The sequence below is a fragment of the Petromyzon marinus genome, unplaced genomic scaffold (genome assembly GCF_048934315.1).
Source record: "Petromyzon marinus isolate PM22_M1 ecotype Great Lakes invasive population unplaced genomic scaffold, UKy_Petmar_22M1.pri1.0 PM_G_Scaffold_83, whole genome shotgun sequence".
NCBI classification, from domain to species: Eukaryota; Metazoa; Chordata; class Hyperoartia; order Petromyzontiformes; family Petromyzontidae; genus Petromyzon; species Petromyzon marinus.
In genome coordinates, this window is record NW_027423039.1 from 259,460 (window position 1) to 278,222 (window position 18,763).

An 18,763-nucleotide genomic window follows, 5' to 3' on the forward strand; every position below is an offset into this window, starting at 1 on the left:
AAACAATAAAAATTATCACGACGTTTTGACCATAACACAAACGGTCGTCATCAGGTGTGTCGAAACGTCGTGATAATTTTTATTGTGTTATATTTATTTTATTATTTTATTGTTTCCCTTCAACGTGACTTTACCGAAAGAGCTAAGAATATGAATTACTGCAGTCACGAAAGCTTTAAATCAAAATTTAACCGCGGGTGGAGTTGAGGGTGACGGTGGAGGGCGCGAAGGGGGCGAGTGATGCCGATGGGCGGTGAGGGGGTCATCCGAGATGATGCCCAGTGGGGAGACGAAGCAATGAAATCGCTCCCCGTGTCAGGCGCTGGGTGGATCACCGCACAGCGGCATCGTGGGAGGTGGCGACGGCACGTGGAGGTCTCTACCCGCCAGTGGATTGACCGTGGCTGTTGGTGATGACGACGACGATGGATGTTGCTCACTCAACTCTGCGACGTACGAAACGCCGGAGACGCACGGCGATGTGCGGGGTGTTCAGCGGCACGGTGGAGCCTATGGCCTCCTTGCAGCCGCTGTACAGCTGACGCACGACGTGGAGCAGGGCAGGGAGCACGCTGTCCACTATGTCCTGTCAGCTGCCGCTCAGCTGACCCATAGCCTGCAGTAGGGCAGGGAGCACGCTGTCCACTATGTCCTCACTGTGGCTACTGCACAGCTGACCCATAGCCTGCACTAGGGCAGGGAGCACGCTGTTCACTATGTCCTCACTGTGGCTACTGCACAGCTGACCCGCAGCGTGCAGGAGAGGAGTCGGCGCGCTGTCCATGAGCCAGGACATCCCGGGGGGCCAGGCTGGGCCGTCCCTCTCCTGTCCGTCTGCATGGCCGCTGGTGAACATCGGTCCCCAGGTGGCGACCGCTGCCGGTGGAGAGACGTCCTTCACGAGTCCCGAGTAGTTGTTGATCGTGGTGGTGGTGGCGGTGGAGCCGTTGATGTTCGAACCCCCACGCCGAGATCCTCCGAGGAGTCCCACCACCGGCTGCGTGAGCAGCAGAACCACAGTGAGCACAGCCGTGAAGATCGCCACGCTGGTGGTGGTGGTGGCGAAGTTCTCCGCAGACCTCGAAGTGGAGGAGCAGCGTGGGGCGAGGTGGTTGCCTCTCCCGGAGCCGACTCCACTCTGGTCGCTCCAATGGATGCAGCTTAGTCACAGGCCTTTAATGACAAGAATGTGAAGTTGAACACTCAGTTTCTAGGTGCAACCTGCATGGTTAGAGCGGCCAGTCTTTGTGGACCTGTGGGTTGGGTAGATCTCTAACCAGGAGCGAGAGCCAATAAGCTCCCAAGCATTCACTCAGTTTTAATGATTCCATTCTAGATTTGATGCTTTCGTGACTGCAATGATCCATACTCTTTTGTTCTATTCGGTAAAGTCACGTAGGTTAAAAGATAAAATAACAAAAATCACGATGTTTCGGCCACAACACAAGTGGCCTTCATCATGACAGCACGGTCCCTTCACCTGATGAAGGCCACTTGTGTTGTGGCCGAAACGTCGTGATTTTTGTTATTTAATTATTCCACTTATATGGTGCTTGCTTAATCGCCTCTGGCAATTCGGAGTTTTGTGTCTCGTCTCAGACACACGAAGAGCATCCCCAAGTAGCAGCTGCCCCTGTGTGGCACAAGGTGGTGGCCCTGCACCGGCCTGCATGTGGACAAGAGCCTGTCAGTAGGGGGCGATGATTTATGCGTCATCTCAGTTGCGTAGTTTGTAGGTAATCTTGATTCAAAGCTTTTGTGACTGCAGGAATCCACACTCTTTAGTTATTTCGGTAAAGTCACCACGTGGGTAGAAACATAACAGATCACGGCGTTTAGATCACAACACAAGCAATCGTCATCAGGTGGGACAACCACAGCAAGAAGAAGATGCTGAAGTAGTAGGCGCCTACTCCAGCAGTTTCTTCTTCTTGCTGCTGTGCTTGTCCCACCTGATGACGATTGCTTGTGTTGCCATCGAAACGCCGTGATCTATTATTTGTAGCGTAATGTTTAGAATTTGCTACATTTTGACCCAGACGCCAGCATGCAACGGCCTACTCGTTTTGAATGACGCAACAATAGTACGGTGTACATACACTGTTAAGCTGACGGTGCGTATTTGTAAAATAACTTCTTGTTAATACGATGTAACGCGATGCAGTCAATTTCGCTGCAGTAATTCAATGTTAATATGCCCGTCAATGATAATTTAGAATGAATACTTGTCTGATTGTGTGCGTACGTGTAACATTTTGTATGAGGAACAAACATTGAATAAGTGATGTTAGGACAAAGTGTGTGTGTGTGTTTTGGAAGTAACCTGTACAGAGAACTCGGGTGAGACCCGTTGTTCTTGTGATACAGGTCAAAGGGTACTTTTGTGTTTCACGAAGCGTCTGCCTCTGGAGCAACTAATTCTCTTTGAAGTAGGAAGCATGCTCGGATCATTCATCAGTTACAAGGCATACCACTTGAAAGTTACACGTATAGGAGGAGGTACATTCTCTACAACACGAATTGTAGATTTGTCTTACGTGTTGACGTAGATTTTGTCTAACTGGGACTAGAAATGCTCCTTGCTGATTCACGTCTGGATGTTCGTACCTATTGGTTGAAGCAAACCCCACTGCTGTTGTTGAGACGCTGTGCACCAATAAGGGTCCAACACATTGACGGCCTTCAGGCCAGGAAAGTCACAACATTTGCACACGAAGGACGCATTCACGCAAGTACCCCATGCTCCGTTTTGAAGTTTTAAAATGAAACATCTTTGAATTGTGTTGTGTTTTGAATTAGATGATTTTATTTCTTCATTAAAAGCTTGTATCAATTTACATCTGGAAGACTTCATTGAAAAGGACATTTCGTGTGAATTTTCTCTCGTCATTAAGTAGATGGCCTTGCCGGGGGTTCGGTTCAATGCGGACACAAACAGTGTACACACACAGTGTACACACACAGTGTATACACACAGTGTACACACTGTGTACACAGTGTACACACACACATAGTGTATACACACATTGTACACACACACAGTGTACACACACAGTGTACACACACAGTGTACACACAGTGTACACACACAGTGTACACACACACAGTGCACACACACAGTGTACACACAGTGTACACACACACAGTGTATACACATAGTGTACACACACACAGTGTACACACCCAGTGTACACACACAGTGTATACACATAGTATACACAGTGTATACACACCGTGTACACACACAGTGTACACACACGGAGTGTACACACACAGTGTACACACACTGACACACACAGTGACACAGTGACACAACAACAACCGCCATTCGCCACTAAGTGGCGGTGACGTCGCCACGACGCTTGTGCCAGGCACAGTGACACATACAGTGACACACAGCGACACACAGTGACACACAGTAACACACACAGTGTATACACATAGTGTACACACACAAGTGTACACGCACAGTGTAGACCAGGGGTCGGGAACCTTTTTGACTAAGAGAGCCATGAAAGCAAAAAATTTGGAAATTTATTTCAGTGAGAGCCATATAATATATTTTAAAAGTGAATTCAACTAAATGTCAGTATAATAAGCCTCTGAATTTATTCTTTTAAATAATGTTGTTATAACACTCACCATTAATGCGACTTCTGGTGCTGCATGGATTTGCTGATGTCTTTGTAGTCGGGTTGGTACTTGGTGAGGTTAAGCTTCATGCAAGCGTTGAGGCTTTCATCCGTTAAACGTGATCGTAGGTTGGACTTGATGTTTTTAAGATGTGAGAATGACTGCTCACATGCATACGTAGATCCAAACATGGTCAATACAGCAATACTCACACGCTGCAGTGTGTGGTATGTGACAGGAAGCGCGTTCCAAGTTTTGAGAATCAGCTGGTCTTCGGGTTGGAGTTTTTTCATTTCTGTCCACATGTGCTTGCTCGCCAACTCCGCTTTCTGTCGTGTGATTCTTTCCAAATCTTCATTCAGTGACTTGAACTTATTCACCCACATGTCTGAGGCCTTCAGGTCAGCCACTTCTGCTTCAAAATCTCTGACGGAGACACCAGGGATGTAATTCAGGTCGGCTGTGTTCAGTGAACACTCGTTTGGATGGGTGATGAACTTAAAAAGACGAGTGTGCTCACGAAATTCTCCAAAGCGTGCTTTGAAGGACTGTAGGAGACTGGATGTGCAGCCAGCTAGCTGGTGGAGATCAAGGTTTTGAATGGGCTCACTTGCTGTGCATGCATCTTTAAATTGGCTCAGTTTTTCAAAATGTAGTAAACGACCTGTTTCAAGATCCGTGATGAAAAGCTCCAGCTTGTTTTCAAAAGCAAATACAGCTTGTTGAAGGGATAACACTGTATTTCCAATGCCTTGCATTTTCACGTTGAGCTGGTTCAGATGTTCAGTCAGATCTACGAGATAGTAAAACTTGAGGAGCCACTCGGTGTCTGCTAGCTCAGGATGCCCGACGCCTTTCATTTCAAGGAAAGTCCGGATTTCGTTCAGGCAAGCCGCAAAACGGCTAAGCACCTTCCCTCTTGACAACCAACGCACATTGCTGTGCAAAAGCAGACCAGGATAGTTATTTACAACTTCATCCAACAGTGTTTTAAACTGGCGATCATTTAAGGCTCGGGCAACAATAAAGTTGATCACACGAATGACCAGCGACATCACTTCGCCAAACTGCCTGTCACACATCTGAGCACAAAGTGCCTCCTGGTGTATAATGCAATGGAAACTTAGGATGGGTCTATTTTCATGTTCACGGAGAAGCGCCACAAATCCTTTGTTTTTCCCCACCATACACGGAGCACCATCAGTACACACTGAGAGAAGTTTATCCATAGGTAGACTTTTTTCTTGAGCAAACTCCATGAAAGACTTGAATAAATCCTCACCTCTTGTGGACCCTTTTAATGGCAGAACAGCAAGACTTTCTTCGCGCAGTGTGTCACCAACAGCATATCTTGCAATCACGCTGAACTGCGACAAATGGCTCACGTCTGTTGACTCATCCAAAGCCAGAGAAAAGAACGGCGCTGCATTTATGTCCTTCACTTGCGTTTCCTCCACTTTGTTTGCCATTACGATGGTACGATCATGAACAGTTCTTGCCGACAGAGGCATGTCTTGTATCCGTTTGATTATCTTGTCTTTGTTCGGAAGATCATCAAAAAGTTCATTGGCTACATCCAGCATGAACGTTTTAGCATACTCGCCATCTTTGAATGGTTTTCCGTTCCTCACTATTGCTAAAGAACCAGCAAAGCTAGCCGAATTATAGTCACCTTGCCGGGTCCATACGCGGAGTTGCTGCTGGCTAGCTTGCACCCTGCTCAGAAGCTCTTGGCACGCTTTCTTTCTGCTGTCTCCCGCAGGGTATTTTGATGCAAAGGTAGCGTGGCGCGTGTCGAAGTGCCGCTTTACATTCGACCGTTTCAACGATGTAATTTTGTCATTGCAAATTAGACACACTGCAGAACCCGCTCTCTCCACAAAGGCGAATTCTTCGGTCCATTCGTCCTGAAATGTACGATACTCGTCGTCTTTTTTTCTTTTCGCCATCTTCTTCGTCGAAGGGTTAGCTTTGAGCTAATGACCGAGCAGACGCAGTCTCAGACTGATTCAAAAGGGGGCGTTTACCTGTTTTACCCAGCAACGGCAAACGTAGGCCAGTATCATCCAATTAAAATAATGGACAATTGCTCCTGCAGCCCTGAACAGGACATGCGCAGTGAAAAATCGATGGATGGATTAAAACAAGTGAGAATATTTTGTTTTATCTGCGAGCCATATGCAATCATCAAAAGAGCCACATCTGGCTTGCGAGCCATAGGTTCCCGACCCCTGCAATAGAAGATCCACAAGGAGTGGAGTCTGAAATCAGCTTGTGAAAGTGAAAGTGCCGCAATGAGCCCATCCCTCATGAAACACGAACCGGATGAAAATCCCAGCTTGGACACTTTTAAAGGTATCGAGGTGACATATGAAGAGGTGAAGGTGAAATGTGAAGAGGTGATGGTGAAGAGGGAAGAAGTGAAGGTAAAATGTGAAGATGAAGATTCAACTCCAAAATGGGACCTTCACATCGTAAAGCAGGAGGAGAATTCTGACTGAGGCAGAGCGAGGCAACTCCCAGCAGTTTGTGGAAGTGGAGGTGTGGGTGGACTTCCTCCTAGACAATACAAAGTCAAGTGGAGACCCGGTAGATGTGTAAGCCAGAGACGATGTCGCTGCAATAGATGCACCTTTGTCACATGCCTTTAATGACAAGAATGTGAAGTTGACCACTTTGTGGGCCCGTGGGTTTGGTAGATCTCTAACCAGGAGCAAGAGCCAATAAGCTCCCAAGCATTCACTATGTTATCATAATAATTGCTTTTACACGGTGCTTGTTTAATCGCCTCAGCAACTCGGAGTTTTGTGTCGTACCTCGTCTGAAACGCTCGAAGAGCATCCCCAAGTAGCAGCTGCCCCTGTGTGGCACAAGGTGGTGGCCCTGCACCAGCCTGCATGTGGACAAGAGCCTTTCAGTAGGGGGCGATGATTGATGCGTCATCTCAGTTGTGTAGTTCGTAGGTAATCTTGATTCGAAGCTTTCGTGACTGCAGGAATCCACACTCTTGAGTTCTTTCGGTAAAGTCACCACGTGGGTAGAAACATAACAGATCACGGCGTTTAGATCACAACACGCACAATCGTCATCAGGTGGGACAACCACAGCAAGAGAAACTGCTGAAGTAGTAGGCGCCTACTCCAGCAGTTTCTTATTGCTGCTGTGCTTGTCCCACCTGATGACGATTGCTTGTGTTGCCATCGAAGCGCCCTCATCTATTTTTTGTAGCGTAATGTTTAGAATTTGATACATTTTGACCCAGACGCCAGCATGCAACGGCCTACTCGTTTTGAATGACGCAACAATAGTATGGTGTACATACACGGTTTAGCAGACGGTGCGTATTTGTAAAATAACTTCTTGTTAATACGATGTAACATGATGCAGTCAATTTCGCTGCAGTAATTCAATGTTGTTAATATGCCCGTCAATATGCCCGTCAATAATTTAGAATTAATACTTGTCTGATTGTGCGCGTACATGTAACATTTTGTCTGAGGGTCAAATATTGAATAAGTGATGTTAGGACAAAGTGTGTGTGTGTGTTTGGAAGTAACCTGTACAGAGAACTCGGGTGAGACCCGTTGTTCTTGTGATACAGGTCAAAGGGTGTTTTGTGTTTCACGAAGCGTCTGCCTCTGGAGCAACTCATTGTCTTTGAAATAGGGAGCACGCTCGGATCATTCATCAGTTACAAGGCATACCACTTGAAAGTTACACGTATAGGAGGAGGTACATTCTCTACAACACGAATTGTAGTTTGGCATACGTGTTGACGTAGATTTTGTCTAACTGAGACTAGAAAGGCACCTTGCTGATTGACGTCTGGATGTTCGTACCTATCGCTTGAAGCAAACCCCACTGCTGTTGTTGAGACGCTGTGCACCAATAAGGGTCCAACACATTGACGGCCTTCAGGCCAGGAAAGTCACAACATTTGCACACGAAGGACGCATTCACGCAAGCACCCCATGCTCCGTTTTGAAGTTTTAAAATGAAACATCTTTGAATTGTGTGGTGTTTTGAATTAGATGATTTTATTTCTTCATTAAAAGCTTGTATCAATTTACATCTGGAAGACTTCATTGCAAAGGACATTTCGTGTGAACTTTCTCTCGTCATTAAGTAGATGGCCTTGCCGGGGGTTTGGACACAAACAGTGTACACACAGTATACACACAGTGTACACACAATGTACACACACATTGTACACCCACAGTGTACACACACACAGTGTACACACAGTTTATACACAGTGTACACACACAATGTACACACACAATGTACACACACAGTGTACACACAAACAGTGTACACAGTGTACACACACAATGTATACACATAGTGTACACACACAATGTACACACACAGTGACACAACAACAACCGCCATTCGCCACTAAGTGGCGGTGACGTCACCACGACGCTTGTGCCAGGCACAGTGACACACAAAGACAAAGATCCCCCGTATAGCCTTAACAGACTGTAGGGGCAAGTGCTGTTAGCGAGCACCTATGAAGGCCGGAACGGTACACGAGGAGGTGGGTGGCCAGCACCACGCCCGACCGCCTGTGTCTCCCTAGTGGCGATGTTTACACCACACTAGGTACTCAGTGACACAGCGACACACAGTGACACACAGTGACACACACAGTGACACATGGTGTACACACACACAGTGTACACACACACGGTGTATACACAATAATGTCCACGTTGTTGCTGAGCTCACACACCCAAGGGAGGGAGCAATGGAGAATGAATCGAAATCAACTTAAACTCCAACTCTGTGACGTCACCACTCTGCATTACCTCATCGGCGTGAATCGCCAGTGGGAGGTGTACCTCGCTAGTGACGTCATGTCACCAAGGTATTCACCCCTCCCCCGTCCACCGCGCCCTTGTGCGTGACGTCACCTCCGCTTGGGTCACTGCCGATATCGTTCCAGTGGCAATCCTTATTTGGGCAAAGCTACGCCCAGTGACTGGCGAGTTGCGACGGGTTCAGCGCCGACGCCCCCATCCCTCGACGTGTGGGCCGGCCTCGTTAACATAATTTATTCAAATTTTGATTTAAAGCTTTCGTGACTGCAGTAATTCATATTCTTAGTTTTTTCGGTAAAGTCACGTTGAAGAGAAACAACAAAATAATAAAATATATATAAAACAATAAATAATTCTCACGACGTTTCGACCATAACTCAAACGGTCATCTTCAGTTGTGTTGGTTTGCATAAATTAATTTTTAAACGGCGCATTTATTTATTTATAAAAACGTTAGCGTCACGCGCAGCGATTTGGCAGTTTACCCAGGACTAGTCCATCTATATTTTGAAAAGAGGAGGGGGGAGACGAAAATTTTTTTTTTTATATAATGTATGCTGTCTGAAAGCCAATGTAAGCATGAACAATCAATTAATAACTTAAATGTTTATCAAATCTTTCCAATGATTGCTAAGATAGAATCCATCTTCTCGGTTGAAATTGTCTCTGTGCTTGTATATGTGGTTAGCCTCATGAACCAATCTCTCATGGAAGCCAGATGGCTTACAAAGAACCTCTGTCTTGGAAAAGTCAATGGCATGTGAGCCTACTGAATTAGAACAATGATCTGCTACGGCCGAGATGTTGGTCCTACCGTGTTTAAGGTCTGCTTTGTGTTCACGAATGCGGTCCGAGACATGGCGTTTGGTTTCTCCAATGTAACTACTACCACAGAGGCAACTTAGTTTGTAGACACCAGGGTATTGTATGTCCGGAATCACATCTTTTACAGACGGAACCAGATCACGGATTTTATGTAATGTGTTGAAACGGACCTGGATCTTGTGTTTATTCAAGATTTTGGAGATCTTTTTTGTGATCCCAGCAATGTAGGGTAAAGTGATGGTTTTGAAAGGCTCCTCAAGAGGGTTCTTCTTCATGGTTTGAGTGATTGCTTTGCGAATTGTATAGTCGGAGTAACCATTAGCCCTAAGAGCTTGGTGTACGGCTTGAGTTCACTGCTTATGTGTTCCTGGTCGGATATGCATTGGGCTCTATGATACAGAGTCTTGATGAGAGAATTCTTCTGTGATGGATGGTGGTGGGAATCCGATTTCAGATAAGCATCCGTATGGGTAGCTTTCCTGTAAACAGAGTGGCTCATTGAACCATCAGGTCTCTTTTTAATTAGGACATCCAAGATACCTTTTTTGGATGTCCTAATTAAAAAGAGACCTGATGGTTCAATGAGCCACTCTGTCTACAGGAAAGCTACCCATACGGATGCTTATCTGAAACCGGATTCCCACCACCATCCATCACAGAAGAATTCTCTCATCAAGACTCTCTATCATAGAGCCCAATGCATATCCGACCAGGAACACATAAGCAGTGAACTCAAGCACGTACACCAAGCTCTTAGGGCTAATGGTTACTCCGACTATACAATCCGCAAAGCTATCACTCAAACCATGAAGAAGAACCCTCTTGAGGAGCCTTTCAAAACCATCACTTTACCCTACATTGCTGGGATCACAAAAAAGATCTCCAAAATCTTGAATAAACACAAGATCCAGGTCCGTTTCAACACATTACATAAAATCCGTGATCTGGTTCCGTCTGTAAAAGATGTGATTCCGGACATACAATACCCTGGTGTCTACAAACTAAGTTGCCTCTGTGGTAGTAGTTACATTGGAGAAACCAAACACCATGTCTCGGACCGCATTCGTGAACACAAAGCAGACCTTAAACACGGTAGGACCAACACCTCGGCCGTAGCAAATCATTGTTCTAATTCAGTAGGCTCACATGCCATTGACTTTTCCAAGACAGAGGTTTTTTGTAAGCCATCTGGCTTCCATGAGAGATTCGTTCATGAGGCTATCCACATATACAAGCACAGAGACAATTTCAACCGAGAAGATGGATTCTATCTTAGCAATCATTGGAAAGATTTGATAAACCATTTCAGTTCTTAATTGATTGTTCACGCTTACATTGGCTTTCAGACAGCATACATTATAAAAAAAAATTTCGTCTCCCCCCTCCTCTTTTCAAAATATAGATGGACTAGTCCTGGGTAAACTGCCAAATCGCTGCGCGTGACGCTAACGTTTTTATAAATAAATAAATGTGCCGTTTAAAAATAAATTTATGCAAACCAACACACCTGAAGATGACCGTTTGAGTTATGGTCGAAACGTCGTGAGAATTTTTATTGTTTTATATATATTTTATTATTTTGTTGTTTCTCTTCAACGTGACTTTACCGAAAAAACTAAGATTATAATTTATTCAGTTGGAGAGCCGCTCGTAGGAGGGAAGGGATGTCATACTACTTCCTGCTGTCGCGAGGTAACAGGAAGCTGCCGTGAGCGCGCTTGCACTGAAATCCGAGGTGAGAAATTCTCATCGTTGTGGTGGTGGTGGTTGTGGTGGTTGTTGTTGTTTACCAAGGTAGAGCCTCGCTCTCTCTCGTAGGGATGTCAGTTGAGTAGCAGCGAGCATGGGAATCGATGTCCAGGTTGGATCTTTACAACGCGGGGCCTAGCCACGTGGGGCCTTGCCTCCTGCCCTCGCCTGATTTGCATTCACTTTAATTTTCTCGCTTAAGTTTTATTTGTCTTCACCCGGCTCGCCACTTTGTAACTTTGTTTTATTGTAAATATTCACGCAGTTTTTATTTTAGTTCTTTTGTTAGCAGGCCAAGCCCGCTTGAGCTGCTATATCGCTCTTGTTATCAGAAGCGACCTGCCCACAACAACACAAGGTGAGGCTTTGTCAACGTGTGTGAATGTTTTGACTTAAAACTTTGGTGACTGCAGGAATTAATATTTTTGGTTCTTTCGGTAAAGTCACGTAGATAGAAAATAAAAAATAAAATAAAAATAAATTGTAAATAAAGCAAAAAAACTCACGTTTTGATCGCAACACAAGTGGTCTTTATTTAATGTAATTGTATTATCTGTTATTGTTATTTTCTATCTACGTAACTTTACTGAAATCAACAAGAATACGTGTGTCAATGTCTATCGGTCAAAGACACTCAGCGGAGAGACGCGTAAACTCCAAATATACAGCAGGCGTCAGGGTCGGGATCGAACCCACGACTTCCTGTATACCAGGTGAGGTAGTTAACATCTCACCACGGAGAGAGACACGCAAACTCCAGTTAGCCTCGGTTATGTTCGTTGATCCTCAATTAATTACTTGGTGAAGTGAGGAAGCATTCATGCCAAGCAGATGAAGGTGGCCAGGCGTGATTCTAGACACGCCACCGCCTGTTTACCCAGTGACAGTGTACAGTTTGTGTTTGCAGTAACGTCTATTAACTCTGTTGAACACGGAGGTTATATCATAACAATAGTTTACTTTTGTTTTCCTCTGGAACTCTTTATATGAATGGAAACAGGATGTGAACACAGCACACACATGCAGCTGAAGTCGGAACTGTTCATCCCAGCATTTAAGGAGATCTGAGCCTGGATTCACACCTCTAAGTTGCGATTGAACATTAATTTATGAATTAATTTATGAATTAACACAGATAGCATTGTTTTTAACACCCTTTGCTATGTCAGCTGAATTTAGCACTCATAAATATTCCTTTTGTAGCCTGACAGCCGAAATTGTGTGCTCGGAGTTTTGGGTGAACATTAATTTTGAAGATACGAGGGCTTCCAGGCATGTTTATAACCATTTGCCCTCTCATTGTGTGCCATAACAGCCCTGTGATGAATTTGGGAAAGTTTTTACTACATCATGAATATAGGCGTGTAAGTCACATGTGACTATATATGCATTCCTCTGTGCCTCGATACTGACGTGTAGATGGTGTGGATATTATTTTTTTCTGTCTGCAGCTGACACTTCCTCTGACGCTTCCTCCGCAGAATTGGTCTGATGGAGCAAATGCACTCAGCGCAGCTCGGTAGGACAAGGCTCCAATGCGACCGGTGTGCATACAGCACGGATCGGACTGGAGATTTGACACGGCACCAGAGAACTCACACAGGAGAGAAACCCTTCAAATGTACTGTGTGTAACAAGGCATTTGCATGGCCATCAGTTTTTCAGAACCACCAGAGAACACACACAGGAGAGAAACCCTTCAAGTGCAGTGTGTGTGCGAAGGCATTTTCAGATTTATCTACTCTTAAAAAACACCAGAGAACACACACAGGAGAGAAACCCTTCAGGTGCAGTGTGTGTGGGAAGGCGTTTGCACATTCATCTGCTCTTGTAATACACCAGAGAACACACACGGGAGAGAAACCCTTCAAGTGCACTGTGTGTGGGAAGGCGTTTGCACGTTCATTTGCTCTTGTAATACACCAGAGGACACACACGGGAGAGAAACCCTTCAAGTGCACTCTGTGTGGGAAGGCGTTTGCACAGCAACATCTTCAAGTACACCAGAGAACACAGAAGCATCAGAAGATCCACAAGGAGTGGAGTCTGAAATCATCTCGTGAAAGTCAAAGTGCCACCATGAGCCCATCCCTCATGAAACACGAACCTGAAGAAAATCCCAGCTTGGACACTTTTAAAGTTATCGGGGTGAAATATGAAGAGGTGATGGTGAAGAGGGAAGAAGTGATGGTGAAGAGGGAAGAAGTGATGGTGAAATATGAAGAAGTGATGGTGAAGAGGGAAGAAGTGAAGAGGGAAGAAGTGAAGGTGAAATGTGAAGATGAAGATTCAACTCCAAAATGGGACCTTCACATCGACGGAGGCAACGTGAAGCAGGAGGAGAATTCTGACTGTGAGGCAGAGCGAGGCAACTCCCAGCAGTTTGTGGAAGTGTAGGTGTGGGTGGACTTCCTCCGAGACAATACAAAGTCAAGTCGAGACCCGGTAGATGTGTAAACTTCGCGTTTTAATAATTGTGTTTTTTTTATTTTATTTTGGGCACCTTTATAATACATGCCACAGGACCTGCACGAGCTTAATCCGGCACTGTCCAGTGCCCAACCAGGCTGTTGAAAACACCGTGAGTGGATATTCTTAGCTCTTTCGGTAAAGTCACGTTGAAGGGAAACAATAAAATAATAAAATACATATAAAACAATAAAAATTATCACGACGTTTTGACCATAACACAAACGGTCGTCATCAGGTGTGTCGAAACGTCGTGATAATTTTTATTGTTTTATATTTATTTTATTATTTTATTGTTTCCCTTCAACGTGACTTTACCGAAAGAGCTAAGAATATGAATTACTGCAGTCACGAAAGCTTTAAATCAAAATTTAACCGCGGGTGGAGTTGAGGGTGACGGTGGAGGGCGCGAAGGGGGCGAGTGATGCCGATGGGCGGTGAGGGGGTCATCCGAGATGATGCCCAGTGGGGAGACGAAGCAATGAAATCGCTCCCCGTGTCAGGCGCTGGGTGGATCACCGCACAGCGGCATCGTGGGAGGTGGCGACGGCACGTGGAGGTCTCTACCCGCCAGTGGATTGACCGTGGCTGTTGGTGATGACGACGACGATGGATGTTGCTCACTCAACTCTGCGACGTACGAAACGCCGGAGACGCACGGCGATGTGCGGGGTGTTCAGCGGCACGGTGGAGCCTATGGCCTCCTTGCAGCCGCTGTACAGCTGACGCACGACGTGGAGCAGGGCAGGGAGCACGCTGTCCACTATGTCCTGTCAGCTGCCGCTCAGCTGACCCATAGCCTGCAGTAGGGCAGGGAGCACGCTGTCCACTATGTCCTCACTGTGGCTACTGCACAGCTGACCCATAGCCTGCACTAGGGCAGGGAGCACGCTGTTCACTATGTCCTCACTGTGGCTACTGCACAGCTGACCCGCAGCGTGCAGGAGAGGAGTCGGCGCGCTGTCCATGAGCCAGGACATCCCGGGGGGCCAGGCTGGGCCGTCCCTCTCCTGTCCGTCTGCATGGCCGCTGGTGAACATCGGTCCCCAGGTGGCGACCGCTGCCGGTGGAGAGACGTCCTTCACGAGTCCCGAGTAGTTGTTGATCGTGGTGGTGGTGGCGGTGGAGCCGTTGATGTTCGAACCCCCACGCCGAGATCCTCCGAGGAGTCCCACCACCGGCTGCGTGAGCAGCAGAACCACAGTGAGCACAGCCGTGAAGATCGCCACGCTGGTGGTGGTGGTGGCGAAGTTCTCCGCAGACCTCGAAGTGGAGGAGCAGCGTGGGGCGAGGTGGTTGCCTCTCCCGGAGCCGACTCCACTCTGGTCGCTCCAATGGATGCAGCTTAGTCACAGGCCTTTAATGACAAGAATGTGAAGTTGAACACTCAGTTTCTAGGTGCAACCTGCATGGTTAGAGCGGCCAGTCTTTGTGGACCTGTGGGTTGGGTAGATCTCTAACCAGGAGCGAGAGCCAATAAGCTCCCAAGCATTCACTCAGTTTTAATGATTCCATTCTAGATTTGATGCTTTCGTGACTGCAATGATCCATACTCTTTTGTTCTATTCGGTAAAGTCACGTAGGTTAAAAGATAAAATAACAAAAATCACGATGTTTCGGCCACAACACAAGTGGCCTTCATCATGACAGCACGGTCCCTTCACCTGATGAAGGCCACTTGTGTTGTGGCCGAAACGTCGTGATTTTTGTTATTTAATTATTCCACTTATATGGTGCTTGCTTAATCGCCTCTGGCAATTCGGAGTTTTGTGTCTCGTCTCAGACACACGAAGAGCATCCCCAAGTAGCAGCTGCCCCTGTGTGGCACAAGGTGGTGGCCCTGCACCGGCCTGCATGTGGACAAGAGCCTGTCAGTAGGGGGCGATGATTTATGCGTCATCTCAGTTGCGTAGTTTGTAGGTAATCTTGATTCAAAGCTTTTGTGACTGCAGGAATCCACACTCTTTAGTTATTTCGGTAAAGTCACCACGTGGGTAGAAACATAACAGATCACGGCGTTTAGATCACAACACAAGCAATCGTCATCAGGTGGGACAACCACAGCAAGAAGAAGATGCTGAAGTAGTAGGCGCCTACTCCAGCAGTTTCTTCTTCTTGCTGCTGTGCTTGTCCCACCTGATGACGATTGCTTGTGTTGCCATCGAAACGCCGTGATCTATTATTTGTAGCGTAATGTTTAGAATTTGCTACATTTTGACCCAGACGCCAGCATGCAACGGCCTACTCGTTTTGAATGACGCAACAATAGTACGGTGTACATACACTGTTAAGCTGACGGTGCGTATTTGTAAAATAACTTCTTGTTAATACGATGTAACGCGATGCAGTCAATTTCGCTGCAGTAATTCAATGTTAATATGCCCGTCAATGATAATTTAGAATGAATACTTGTCTGATTGTGTGCGTACGTGTAACATTTTGTATGAGGAACAAACATTGAATAAGTGATGTTAGGACAAAGTGTGTGTGTGTGTTTTGGAAGTAACCTGTACAGAGAACTCGGGTGAGACCCGTTGTTCTTGTGATACAGGTCAAAGGGTACTTTTGTGTTTCACGAAGCGTCTGCCTCTGGAGCAACTAATTCTCTTTGAAGTAGGAAGCATGCTCGGATCATTCATCAGTTACAAGGCATACCACTTGAAAGTTACACGTATAGGAGGAGGTACATTCTCTACAACACGAATTGTAGATTTGTCTTACGTGTTGACGTAGATTTTGTCTAACTGGGACTAGAAATGCTCCTTGCTGATTCACGTCTGGATGTTCGTACCTATTGGTTGAAGCAAACCCCACTGCTGTTGTTGAGACGCTGTGCACCAATAAGGGTCCAACACATTGACGGCCTTCAGGCCAGGAAAGTCACAACATTTGCACACGAAGGACGCATTCACGCAAGTACCCCATGCTCCGTTTTGAAGTTTTAAAATGAAACATCTTTGAATTGTGTTGTGTTTTGAAATAGATGATTTTATTTCTTCATTAAAAGCTTGTATCAATTTACATCTGGAAGACTTCATTGAAAAGGACATTTCGTGTGAATTTTCTCTCGTCATTAAGTAGATGGCCTTGCCGGGGGTTCGGTTCAATGCGGACACAAACAGTGTACACACACAGTGTACACACACAGTGTATACACACAGTGTACACACTGTGTACACAGTGTACACACACACATAGTGTATACACACATTGTACACACACACAGTGTACACACACAGTGTATACACACAGTGTACACACTGTGTACACAGTGTACACACACACATAGTGTATACACACATTGTACACACACACAGTGTACACACACAGTGTACACACACAGTGTACACACAGTGTACACACACAGTGTACACACACACAGTGCACACACACAGTGTACACACACAGTGTACACACACAGTGTACACACACATAGTGCACACACACAGTGTACACACAGTGTACACACACACAGTGTATACACATAGTGTACACACACACAGTGTACACACCCAGTGTACACACACAGTGTATACACATAGTATACACAGTGTATACACACCGTGTACACACACAGTGTACACACACGGAGTGTACACACACAGTGTACACACACTGACACACACACAGTGACACAGTGACACAACAACAACCGCCATTCGCCACTAAGTGGCGGTGACGTCGCCACGACGCTTGTGCCAGGCACAGTGACACATACAGTGACACACAGCGACACACAGTGACACACAGTAACACACACAGTGTATACACATAGTGTACACACACAAGTGTACACGCACAGTGTAGACCAGGGGTCGGGAACCTTTTTGACTAAGAGAGCCATGAAAGCAAAAAATTTGGAAATTTATTTCAGTGAGAGCCATATAATATATTTTAAAAGTGAATTCAACTAAATGTCAGTATAATAAGCCTCTGAATTTATTCTTTTAAATAATGTTGTTATAACACTCACCATTAATGCGACTTCTGGTGCTGCATGGATTTGCTGATGTCTTTGTAGTCGGGTTGGTACTTGGTGAGGTTAAGCTTCATGCAAGCGTTGAGGCTTTCATCCGTTAAACGTGATCGTAGGTTGGACTTGATGTTTTTAAGATGTGAGAATGACTGCTCACATGCATACGTAGATCCAAACATGGTCAATACAGCAATACTCACACGCTGCAGTGTGTGGTATGTGACAGGAAGCGCGTTCCAAGTTTTGAGAATCAGCTGGTCTTCGGGTTGGAGTTTTTTCATTTCTGTCCACATGTGCTTGCTCGCCAACTCCGCTTTCTGTCGTGTGATTCTTTCCAAATCTTCATTCAGTGACTTGAACTTATTCACCCACATGTCTGAGGCCTTCAGGTCAGCCACTTCTGCTTCAAAATCTCTGACGGAGACACCAGGGATGTAATTCAGGTCGGCTGTGTTCAGTGAACACTCGTTTGGATGGGTGATGAACTTAAAAAGACGAGTGTGCTCACGAAATTCTCCAAAGCGTGCTTTGAAGGACTGTAGGAGACTGGATGTGCAGCCAGCTAGCTGGTGGAGATCAAGGTTTTGAATGGGCTCACTTGCTGTGCATGCATCTTTAAATTGGCTCAGTTTTTCAAAATGTAGTAAACGACCTGTTTCAAGATCCGTGATGAAAAGCTCCAGCTTGTTTTCAAAAGCAAATACAGCTTGTTGAAGGGATAACACTGTATTTCCAATGCCTTGCATTTTCACGTTGAGCTGGTTCAGATGTTCAGTCAGATCTACGAGATAGTAAAACTTGAGGAGCCACTCGGTGTCGGCTAGCTCAGGATGCCCGACGCCTTTCATTTCAAGGAAAGTCCGGATTTCGTTCAGGCAAGCCGCAAAACGGCTAAGCACCTTCCCTCTTGACAACCAACGCACATTGCTGTGCAAAAGCAGACCAGGATAGTTATTTACAACTTCATCCAGCAGTGTTTTAAACTGGCGATCATTTAAGGCTCGGGCAACAATAAAGTTGATCACACGAATGACCAGCGACATCACTTCGCCAAACTGCCTGTCACACATCTGAGCACAAAGTGCCTCCTGGTGTATAATGCAATGGAAACTTAGGATGGGTCTATTTTCATGTTCACGGAGAAGCGCCACAAATCCTTTGTTTTTCCCCACCATACACGGAGCACCATCAGTACACACTGAGAGAAGTTTATCCATAGGTAGACTTTTTTCTTGAGCAAACTCCATGAAAGACTTGAATAAATCCTCACCTCTTGTGGACCCTTTTA